A 12602-nucleotide genomic window follows, 5' to 3' on the forward strand; every position below is an offset into this window, starting at 1 on the left:
CATACTCATACATTGGAGACGAGACAGCAGGTCTCATATTTCAGACACTGCAATGTTATACATTGTTTGTCTGCTATTTCGTTATTAAATTCACTTCTGAGACTTTTTTATGCGAGAAATAAACTATATAAAGCTAAAAAATGGGCTGTTTTACGAAAATGTATGGCTAATTGCAAATTTGGTATGACTGTCGGACTTCAGAAGCTCTGACGAGACACACACACACACACACACAGCGCTGCTCGCACACACACACACACACACATACACAGACACACTGTCACTCGTTTAAAACGAGCCCCCAAGAGAAAGAACACAAATTGTAAATGTATTACCTAAACTACCCAGCATAAACATCCATCACAGTTACAGATTGACTTCCTGGTTCAGACTTTGACCCACTGTACTTACTGTAGTTGTTCCTGTGCGGGATGAGGCATTATTACTACCATTTCAGCTGTGCTCACTCAAAACTTTACCTCTAAGGGACTGTTCGTTATTTATTTAAGGGGCCACCAGAGGAGTTTTGGGACCTTCAGTCAAATTAGACATGACCCTCCCCTTGCCAGTAATAATTTTTCTATGACCCTCCAAAATGATTTGGAAAAAAAAAGGCACAACCCTCCCCCAACAACTTATTGATACCTTCTTCACTGGTTTTCACTTGGCAAAGATATACACATTACCATTGTTTTTTACAGCAATGCCATACATGAGTAAACCTCTGCTTTCTTATCTGACGCATCACACTCCTCTGTTATGGTGTGGGGGCCATTTCAGTAGATTTACTCGCTAACGTTGTTGTGGAAACACAATAAGCATGGAAACTAAATGCACACTTCCTGCATTACTGCATTACTTCAAATACTAAGTTACTCCTCTAGTAAACTAGTATTCACATGAAATAAAACAACAAAACATTAAGACCATTCAGCAAAGCACTCTGGGTAACATTCAACACACAAACTGGTTGCTATGGACTCGTCACTAGGCTTCTTCCACTTCGCCGTTTGAAGAAAGTGGAATAAACGTAAGTCCAAATCTACACAAAACCCACAATCAATTAGTAAGCTGACATCAAATGTGGCATTTAGGAAACCTTTATCGCAACCTTGGCACAGTAAGAATAGCAACATTCATTTTCGTTTTTTGCGTCCTGCTGCTCGCATCGTCAGCCAGGAAATATTTCTTTTACTAAAGCAGTATATGAAATCAGATGTATTACCTACCACCATTTAGTTGTTTTGTGTTATTTAGCTAAGATATTTATAACATATCTGGTTAATGCCAGGCATAATTATTCCGCTCATTTTTTAAACAATGCAATTACCCATTTCAGCCACCAGGGGAGCCTCCCAGCAAACTCATGGGTCAGACCGATCTGGTAGCGGGGGCTGAGACTGAGAGCTACATGAAAAAATATGCACCAAACAAGCCACTTCGAAATTTTGCTGTTTCCATGAATACAAAAGTTGGGTAACCCCCCCCCCCCGCACGGACTAAAAAATATTGGATGACCCTCCCCTCAACAAAGAATAAAAAGACATTACCCTCCCCTATTTTCCTCCGGTGGTCCATTCCATAAATACCGAACGGTCCCTAAATAAACTGGTTTAGAACATCTGGCTAACAACTGCTTGTCTGATCATCTGACTGCGTTTGTTTCTTGCCCTGTTCCCAGATCAGCATTTACTTTACTGAGTAAAATGTTGTCATTAACAATATGTCCTCCTACTTACAGTAGCATTGCTCTGCTTCACATGTATTACAATTGCTACCTCCATTCACATTTAGGCTCTTATCCTGTGTTGCTGCAGTAGCAGCTTAAGTGCCTTGCTCAAGGGCACGGTGACAGTAGCTGGCAAGGGACTGGAGTGGTTTTCATTCATTCATTTCCAGTGAAAACCGCACACCTTTAGGCAACCACTGGCCCTGATATATATTTAAGTGCGGGCTGCCTTCAGAAACGCACACACATGTGCACATACAGGGCAGCACAGCCACACACTACGTGTATGAGCCAGATTTGGCTCCGTCCTCATGTCTGCCATACGGTTGATTCCTCCCCGCTGTGCACACCCTGCAGGCCAAACACACAGCTCTCTGTGTGTGTGTGTGTGTGTGTGTGTGTTTTTGTGTGTGTGTGTTGTTTGTGTGTGTGTGTGTGTGTTTGTGTGTGTGTGTGTGTGTGTGTGTGTGTGTGTGTGTGTGTGTGTGTGTGTGTGTGTGTGTGTGTGTCAGACCAGTAGAGAGGGAGAAGATAGACACATATATTACCACAAAGCCATGTTTAAAAAAATAATAATGTAACTCTTGAACTGTTATTACTTTTTTTTAAATTCACCAGTATACTATACACTAGCTCTAGGCTAAATGACATGGATATCTTAGAAACTAGATTAGTGTTATATACTTTGGGTGCAACAAATTGATTTTCTTTCTTGGCATGTTATTTGATGGGACGGGTATGTGTTTTCTATGATTTTGATCTCTGGTAATCTTTAGGAAAGTGAATATTGCAACCTTCAAAGGCTGAGATTCCATTTTAATAAGCATGAGAGGTTTTAACGAGACTCCATAGCTTTGACAGATGTCTGGGAAATGGGTTGTAATGACACCAATGTTCACACAAAAACACATCTTTCAGCCTCACTGACATTTTTCAAAGCCTTGGAAAAGTACCTTTTTAAAAAGTAGGGACAAGAAAGGCTTTTCCTTAATAATGTCTGCTCAGACATTGTCCCATATTGTCTAAAGAAACCAGCTGTCTCAGAGACCACTCATTTTGATGCCATAGCCAATCACACAGCGCAGGTGTTGTCCTTAACCTGTATTTATGGTGTCTGGCCAGCATAAAATAGTGATTTGATCGATTGACTGCAGGCCTTTCTGTTGGCCTTGCTTAACTGGTATACTTGAGACAATTAAATATGTCAACAAGAACAACTAAATTGTGAGTTGAACTACATTGAAGCACAATGCAGGTGGAGTACAGGATGGGACAGTTTTGCCGTTTCAGTGTAGATGGACAACTTTTCAAAAACAGCATTTTCAGACTTAAACACTACTGGATTTATCTGCCTCAGTGTGGACAGGACCTGTGTGAAAACCTTAACAGGTTAAGAGCCAGTATGAACTATTATAAACAGCTATACATTATGTATTTAGTTCACACATCTTGAATGATAACCCTAATACACTAGACTTTTTATTATGTAGATTCTTGTGTAGGCAAAAGACAGCAATACACAAGAGATAGATAGATAGATAGATAGATAGATAGATAGATAGATAGATAGATCAAAATCAAGAGGCTGAGATGCACAAATGTAGGAGAGAGGGAGAAGAGAAGAAAGAAAGAAAGAAAGAAAGAAAGTAGGGGTGGATAGACAGCAGTCTATGTGAACCTGCATAGACAAGCTCAGTCAGGCTGCTTTGTGAGAGAGAGGGAGAGAAAGCAAGGATGTTTTGACAGCTCGGAGCCATCACAGCAACAGAAGGGTGTGTGTGTGTGTGTGTGTGTGTGTGTGTGTGTGTGTGTGTGTGTGTGTGTGTGTACGTCCTGTATTTGTGTGTGCGTGCACACAAAAGGCAGAGACAGACAGTGACGTTTCTTCTGATTCAGAGACAAAGAGGGAAAAAGGAAGTCTAGCACAGAGCCTGGATGAAGGATAAATAAAAAAAAAAGATGTGAGACTGTATCTGTGTGCGGTGTGTACATATTGATATGTGTCAGGGCACCTGCCACTAGGTCCCATCATGCATAATGCTGCTCCCGACAAGTCCAACCTCCTAATTAAAGGGTTATTGATGAGCAGACAGATGTGTCCAGATTATTTTAAAGGTGTTTTTCACATTATGTGCTCTCCCTATCATCATTGTAAAGACAGAACAAGCATACATACTGTTTATCAGCCTCGCCCCGCTTCACCTTCACACAGCTCCATGCAGTCACACTGGGAGCTGCCCTGAACAAACACAGTCTTCTGCAGCTGCCACTGAGCAGCTCAGGAGCAGTTGGAGGTGAGGTGTCTTGCTTAAGGGCACCTTGACTTTAGACTGTATGTTTTTTGTTTTTTTTTATGTGAAGAAGGGGAGACTCATTCACGTCACCAGTCAGGAGATTTGCACCATTGACCCTCCAGTCACAAACCTGCTACTTTTTGGCTGCTGCCTTTAGGCTACTGCTGCTGTATGGACGTTTTTTGGCCTCTTTATTCAAATGGAAATGTATTTAGTAGTTGTCAATTAAATTTGCAATTATGTCATTCAATTTAAATAAGCATTTTGCAATTGATAATTCAATATGCAAACTGGCAATGCAAAACTCAATTCAGTTAGAATTATTTCAACTGAAAATTTAAATGAATGCTCAATCAATTGCATTTCACATTGCCATGGTGTTTTGGTCTCTTTATTCAAATGGCAATGTATTTTGCAATTGTAAATTCAATTAGCAATTTTGTCATTCAATTTGAATTTGCATTTTGCAATTGACAATTTAATATGCAAACTAGCAATGCAATCCTCAATACAGTTTAAATTATTTTGACAAAAAAAATTTAATTGCATTTCATATTGCCATTTAGTGTTTGTTTTGGTCTTCTAGTCAAATGGCAAATTCAATTTGCCAATTTAATTGAATCATCAATTGCAAAATGTATATTCAAATTTAATGACATAAGTGCAAATTGAATTGACAATTGCAAAATACATTGCAATTTAAGGTCAAAACTCTTCACACAAGCCAAAAAAAAGACACAACACTTGGAGATAAATATCTCACTTCTATGTAAATATGAAACTGCAACCAAAATGTAACAATCCTTTTTCAAAATGGCATTTTTGCAACAAAATGTCTCCGCATGCCTCTTACAGTATTGTGGTTGGTGAACCAGTCCCGGACCAGAGCAGCTCAGTGGAAACTAACATTATCCCAGGTGACAACAAACCTGGGCTGCTGTGGTCCGTCCTGTACAACATTATGTAGTGCATCCAGAAATGTGATTATGTGTGCAGTATTGTAGGGACCTTGAGTGGAATGGTGTTGGAGAACTCCTTTAAGATTAATGGCGGCACACAAGGTGATAATGTGTATGGGTTTGTTGCCAATTTCAAATAGTGTTTTGCATTTTGAAGGAATGGTTTTCCCAATGATTGCAAGTTTCTAATGTAAGAAACAGTGTGTAGTGTTTTGCAAGAAGTGTGTTGCAGAATTGCAAAGTGCAAAGCAGAAAACGTGTTTGTACTTTTGGTGCCTTTGTTTATGGCATGGTTACAAAAAGTTAAGGTTTTGATGCTTTTGTCTAACCATTCACTTTTAGTGTGTAAGCAGTCGGCAAAAACTGTAAACATGTAATAACTTTTAAAGTCTTGGGGGCTAAGCTGCCAACATTATGGTTAGTTAGCAAACCATTGCCTATTTACACATCCAGCAGATAGGGAGCAGCATTATTATTCATTTGGAGTCGAGTTTCTGACCAACTAATGAATGTAAGTCCAATATTAACTCTCCTTCTAGCTCTGTTTTTGGTCTTTACCAACTCCTGAGGGAAATATCTGCAGCTCTTTAGCTGCTAAATGCTCCAATGTGTTAACTAGCTAGTCGCTAACTTTGTCTGTCTGCTGTTTGGTGCTGAGCAGGTAGTGTAAAGTTGTTTTTTTAGGCATTTATCGCTGAAAACAGCTGTTGTGGTAGAAAACAACACCATGAGAGCAATGAGAGTGAATCAAAACAGTGAAGTTGCGGGCCACAAGGAGCTAGTACTGCATTTAAAGTTCAATAGAGCAGAATGGAACTGCAGTTGGGTGATAATTCTCTGTAGGTTTGTCAAAATAGAAACCATTTTACATACAAGTAGCGATGTTATCCATTGCTATAAAGATATTGATTACAGCAAAGTTAAATTTAGCGTTAGCTTCATTCAAGCTAAACTGAGCTCTGTAACATTTGAAACACACACTGTTACATGTGGTAGTTGGTGGAAAATCAAACAATTTCCAGAAAAACAGACAAGAGTTATGGATTAGGTTTGTCAAAGACACTGAGTTTTTTACTTGCGGCATGTCTCATATCTTCTCCTGCCTGTTTGCCAGCCAGCCAATGCACATGAGGAGATAGGCGGTGTGTGTGTGTGTGTGTGTGTGTGTGTGTGTGTGTGTGTGTGTATGTGTGTGTGTGTGTGTTTCAGAGAGAAGATGGTTGTCATTTTAAGAGGCGAAATGATGATAGGAGTATTGTGTGTGTGTGTGTGTGTGTGTGTGTGTGTGTGTGTGTGTGTGTGTGTGTGTGTGTGTGTGTGTGTGTGTGTGTGTGTGTGTGTGTGTGTGTGTGTGGTGGGTGGTGTGCGTGCGGGTGTGTGTGTTAACAATGTACCATTGTGTCCCTTGTGTCAAAGCCCGGCTAAATCAAGTCAACCATGCTGTGTGTGTGTGTGTGTGTGTGTGTGTGTGTGTGTGTGTGTGTGTGTGTGTGTGTGTGTGTGTGTGTGTGCCAGGCCAGATCAATATGAACTAATCAATGGGAGAAGACAGCTAGGAGGACCTTGGGGATGGCAGATACACACCTGGTGTAGACACACACACACACACACACACACACACACACACACACACACACACACACACACACACAGACCCTCTTTGTATTCCATCCTCACTTTCTCACTTTATCTTCGCTCACTCCACCTCATGTCTCTTTCTCCATGCCTCTCTTTTTTCCTCTATTCCTCTGTTTTTTTCTCAGTCTCTTTCTCACACAAACACATTCATTTTCTCACTCTTTTTTCTTTTACTCTCACAAGGCTACAATCAGATATGTCACTGCCTAATTTTCTTGCTCTTTCTTCGTCCTGCCGTTTCTTCACCCCTCTGTATCCTAACTTGGGTTTATTTTGTTTGTTGTCCATTGTCAAGTCTGGTTGCGTGAGGGACTGAGTTCAATATTAGAGACATTGCGTTGAAGCAGCTAACACACCTGGTACTGCAGGTTGTTTTTTTTAAGTCCGATTACATCTGTTGAAGCAGCAGTGGAAAGATGAGGTCTGTACCGCTCCATGGTAAAAGAAAAGTTCAGCTGCTGGCACACATCTGAGTGCAGCCTTTAGCACATGTGCTGCATTCAATGTATGCTGCATGCTCAAAATGCTTGTATGGAAGCAAGAACAGCTGTAATCATTTATTAATATAATATTTTATATTAAAAACCATCTGTCGGCGTTTATATGCTTTGAATTCCCCTCTTTGAAATATCCAGGTCAATTCAAGTCTAACAATCTAAAGCAAATACAATTTAATTGAGCAACTTGAATATAGTTTCAAATTGAACTTCAACCTTGAATTAGCTATCTGAGGCTGTAAACCATTAAAAATGACATGAAATAAAATCTGATTTTGGAAATTGCTCAATTTGGGATTACCTTCTGGAAAGTGGAATTCAAACTATACACAAATTAAAGTTTTCAAAGTAAAATATTTCAATGCTATACATTATTTATCAACATAATATATTTAGTAGTGATTCAATTACACAATAAGGTATTCAGTTTCTTATAATATTCAAAACCTTACAGCACATTGCTTTACTACATGCCCCTCTTTTGCAAAACTTGAAACATCCAGCATTAAAATGGAATTGATGAAGAATATTTAACAACATGAGGCTGTCTCCTCAATCCTGTGCCATAGACTTCTTACAGACCTTCACACCTACAAGCCAATTAAAAAATTTGACTTTATTTTTGTACAAGTGTAAATCTAGCTTTTGCCAAATCCTGAATCGGGAGCCTGGTTATCAGCAGGCACACCACAACTCTGGTGGACACGCTGGGTCTGAGGCACTTTCAGTTCAATTCACTCAACATGCAAATTGAAACGGTAATTCATTTACTGGCAGATAAGAGTGCTACTCTGTCTCAATAATGCCTTCATAGATTGAATATTAAATAACCTTTTGATGGGGATTTTCTTATGGTTTAAATGTCCACTTCCTGGGTTAATTGGATTGAACGGAAAGTGACCTGACTCTCGGCTCAATCAAATTCAGTGCAGGTGCGAACAAGTTAGGACCTTCCTTTTATCCAGCGGTATAAATCAGTTTATTCATACATTTGGTCTAAATTAGAATATGTGAAGCAATAAAGTTCTCATTACAAATACTTGGTGGTTTTGTCCTTATAGCATTTCCCAAATATTATAAACCTATTTTAATTCCACATAAAACCTAATAAATTTTTTCGTTGGCCGGTTAGCTCAGTTGGTAGAGCGGGCACACATATGTAGAGGTTTATTCCTCGATGCAGAAAGTCCAGGGTTAGAGTTCGACCTATGACCGTTTCCTGCACGTCCCCCCCATCTCTCTCCACTTTCATGTCTGAGCTGTCCTATCTAATAAAGGCGGAAAAGCCCGAAAAAATAATCTTAAAAAAAAAGAAAAACCTAATCAAATGACATTTCAATTTAAAGTTAAACTGAAATTTCAATTTGTCTAAGATGATACTGCAACTATTGTGTTGTGAACATATTGTGTCTAAGCTTTAAGCCTCTGGGTTGGCTGTTTCCATGGCAGCAGTTGACTGACATTTGAGAGCTGGCGTTGGGACCTGTAAATATTAATGGACAACGCATCCAGTTCAGCGAAGTGCTGCAAATGCAGAAGAGCCTTAAACCTGCATTCTATCTGAATTCCAGCAGGGGGCGACACGTGTGGGGTTGCAAAAGGAGGTCGGTTTCTGTAGAAGTCTATGAGAAAGTGACCCACTTCTAGCTTGATTTATTACCTCAGTAAACATTTTCATAATGAGTTTATGGTCTCAATCACTAGTTTTAAGTCTTCTGCAACACAGAATGATGTTCATTTTTTGAATTATGGTCTTGTTGATTTTAAAATCGGCGATAAAGCAGGGTGTGGCTATGATGTGATTGCCAATGAAAGTGTGTAACGTAACGTAGAGTGTAAGCAGATCCTCCCTCACGTCTAAAATCGTCACATACGCAACCAGGATGGCTGCGCCCGTAACGGCAAACTCGACAACAGATAGCAGAGCTCCACAAACCAATGGGTGACGTCACACATGTCATTAATATACAGTCTATGGTTGGGACTGGAGCATGTCATAGCCCTGCAGCCTGTAGCCTACGAACTATGTAGACAAAATTTTTTTTTTTTTTTTTAAAAAAAAAAAGGGTGGTTTTTTTTTTTTTTTTTTTTTTTTTATTTTTTTTCTAAAATTTTAGGAGGACCCATCATGCTGTTAAGTTTGTAGAAAGTAGAAGCTAGCAAGCTAGGCTAATTAGCTAGCATTAATTATCTCTCTTTCATGGTTCCGCTTGTGTTGAAGGCAAACGACCAGACTGTTAAAACTCACACAGAGTAACCAACTTGGAAAGAGCCAAGCTAGCTGTTATCCCCTTCTTCCAGTCTTTATGCTAAGACTAGCTAACAGTCTCCTGACATATTTTGCTTCTAATGTAGCTCTCATCAAGAAAACAAATCAGTTCTGAATGTCAAGCTATTCCTGCTTTGTTTTGCTAGTGGCCCACAACTTATCTCAAGTGATTGATGCTGTAACATCATTCAAATAATAATTTCCTTTCAATGTGAAGTTTGGTTTTTGGGTGAAGCTAGTCCAACACTGAGTCAGGAATCCAACTTCGGCATCTACCTCATGTTCCTTCCACCTGCTCATTTTTTTTCTCCTCAATGTTTCCCTACAAACACTCCTAACATCTACCCAAAAAAAGGCCCTGAAAAATATCCTCCTTGTTAACGTGAAATCTTTCTGTTCCAATGCACAGCGTTTCCTGTCAAACATGCGATAAAACCCCACTCGACTGTTGCTGCAGTTTTCTGTCTCCCTTTCTGCCCATTTTCCCTGTTTGAGAAAAGGATGACACATTTTAAGCAGAGTGAAAGAGAAAGAAAAACTTTCTCTTTATTGATGCTTGAATGACAAGCTAAACTGACAGGAAGATGCAGAGAGCTGACAGAGAGGCACAGACACCACTGAGTGCCTACGTACATGCATTATGCACGTACACTTTCAATCACACCTGCACAGACAGGAAGACAAGCACACACAAGCGCACCACACCTCCCACGCTACCAAAACACTGTCTCACCTGACAAATTAGAATGGGTGCGAGCCCGCCAGTTTTTGACATTGCAGGTATCTGTCACATTTCTGTCAAGAGCTTCACGTGGTTTCACATCGAGACAAAGAAACCCAAAAAGAACCCACATGTCATCCCCTACTCTCTCTCTTTCTCGCTCTCTCTCTCTCTCGCTCTCTCTCTCTCTCTCCCTCTCTCTCTCTTTTCCTGTCCATCCTCTCCTGTCTTTCTCCGCTGGATACTGTCATATGAAGCAGGAATATGGAGCAGAAGTCAACATCTCATGCTGCATAATTCCCAGTCTCCCATTGTAATTGCTGAGGCTTTTAAAAAAGATTCAGCAACAACGTCCATGGTTTGATTGTGAATGAAGTGGGGGTCTTATGGTTTCAAATTAAAGACTTGGTGTGTTGTTTTTCAGGCAAAACTGCACACAACGGCTAATGCTAGGTGTATGAAATGTAACAACAATTATGATTTGAGCAAGATGGCTCATACTAATTGCACGAATACTGAAGAAAAAGGATCTCTACAATTCAGAATAGAAAATCTTGGACTAACATAGCTGTGATGCTAGTATGGGACATAGAGGGTGAATTATTATCTGCATTTGTTGCCTAATGAGCAAAAGGCCCCTACAGCTGTAAATGACCTGATAAAATAATAAGCAGTTGAACACCCAGAGGAGCTAACGAGTGATGGGTTCTCTCGTATAGAGGCTGGAAAATACACCAAGTAGTGCTGAAACAATTATATTTTGATGAGTGATGAATCAGTCATTTACTATGTAAGAATGCTTAACATTTACTGGTTCCAGCTTCCCAAATGTAAGAATTTGCAGTTTTTTTCTGTTTCATACCATTGTAAAATTGAATATCTTTGGATTTTGACTGTTGATCCCTCAAAAACAAACAATTGTAGACATCACTTTGGGTTCCCAGACTGAAATATCTCAATGAATGGTATACTAAATAACAACTATTAGATGGATTGCCATGAAATTTGATACAGCCATTCATGGTCAACTTTGGTGACTTTTCATAGCTCCATCATCAGGTCAAAATACTTTGGTTTATGACCAAATATCTGCAAAACTAAGAACATTCTCATCAGCCTCAGCTGTTCTTTAAATTAAGTATTTAGCAATTGTTAGCATGCTAACATGCTAATCTAAGATGATTATCATACACAATTACCAGCTAAACATCAACATGTTAACATTGTCGTTGTGAGCATGACGTTAGCATTAAGCTCAAAGCACCACTGTGCACTGTGCCAAGTACAGCCTCAAAGAGCTGCTGCATAGCTGTAGCCGCTTCATCTTGTCACACTATTTTGTAATATTTAATGGGCGAAACTATTAATAAAGTAATCAAAAAACCAAAGCAATCATCAGATTAATCGGTAGTGTTAAAATAATATGTTGGTGATAGTCGCAGAGACTGCTGAAGGAGGAGAATCATATTGCATATGTATACTGCAATTTAATCACAGCACCATCTTTGGCAAGGCTTGTTCTTGTAGAGAAAGAACTAATTGTAATCACCCTGTTACTTCTTGTCCAGAGAAAAATCATCAATAATTAATCACTTAGGGGTTGGATGATGTCATTGTTCCTCCTTTGCTGCAAAATTCAACTTTCTGAAATGGAAAGAATTATTTGTGACCTTCGCCTAAATTCTTACCTTTGTAAAAGAGCAGATCATTAGTTTCTGAGGAATGTGCAGCAGAGGTGTGTGTGTGTGTGTGCCTGGTGTCCAACTAAAAATAATTAGCTGGTCTGTTGGGCAGTGAAGTCTGAGAGAGGCAGAAGCATGTTTTTTGCATAAACCTTTTTTGTGTGTGTGTGTGTGTGTGTGTGTGTGTGTGTGTGTGTGTGTGTGTGTGTGTGTGTGTGTGTGTGTGTGTGCGTGCGTGTGTGTGTGCGTGTGTGTGCATGCATGTGTGTGCACCCAGTAGGTATTTTACCATGGCTAGTCGACTTTTAGCAGCCCACAGTTAAACAGTGACTCACAGATTCCTCTCTCTCTCTCTCTCTCTCTCTCTCTCTCTCTCTCTCTCTCTCTCTCTCTCTCTCTCTCCTCATTTGTTTCTCCCTTGATTCTTTTTCCTTTCTCTTCTTTTTTTACCACTTTCCCTGGTTTCCTTTATTTATTTCTCTGCCTTACCACCCCCTCTTTTTCTCTCCAGGTTGGGTGCTGACCATAGCAGACTTCAGGACAGAAGTGCTTTTTCCTCTGCTTCTCCCCCCTCTTTTCTCCGACTGTGCCAGCTGTAAACCCAGTAAGTTACAATATGACTATAACATGTTTCTACTCCAATAGAACATTTACATCGCCCTCTGCTTTTATGTGGCTTCCTATCCCAAATGGCTCACCAATTTATTTAATTTTGGGGCATTTCTGCCTTTATTCAATAGGAAAGCTGAGATATGAAAGGTGAGAAAGAGGGGAGAAGACATGCAGGAAAACCATCACAGGTCAGACTCGAAC

General features: G+C 39.8%; 1 protein-coding gene across 4 annotated transcripts in view; it reads left to right on the forward strand.

Moving 5' to 3' along the window:
* wnt5b (wingless-type MMTV integration site family, member 5b) overlaps window positions 1–12602 on the forward strand; it is a 92809-nt gene that overhangs the window by 42503 nt on the left and 37704 nt on the right. For 3 of the 4 annotated variants that reach the window (XM_039791937.1, XM_039791936.1, XM_039791938.1), the window contains exon 2: window positions 12301–12393. The exons of the other annotated variant lie outside the window; for it this stretch is intronic. The gene's annotated coding sequence lies outside the window, so the exon portion shown is untranslated. The remainder of the gene's footprint in view (window positions 1–12300; window positions 12394–12602) is intronic. 4 annotated transcript variants of the gene reach the window in all.

Source organism: Perca fluviatilis, chromosome 23, assembly GCF_010015445.1.
Source record: "Perca fluviatilis chromosome 23, GENO_Pfluv_1.0, whole genome shotgun sequence".
Taxonomy (NCBI): domain Eukaryota; kingdom Metazoa; phylum Chordata; class Actinopteri; order Perciformes; family Percidae; genus Perca; species Perca fluviatilis.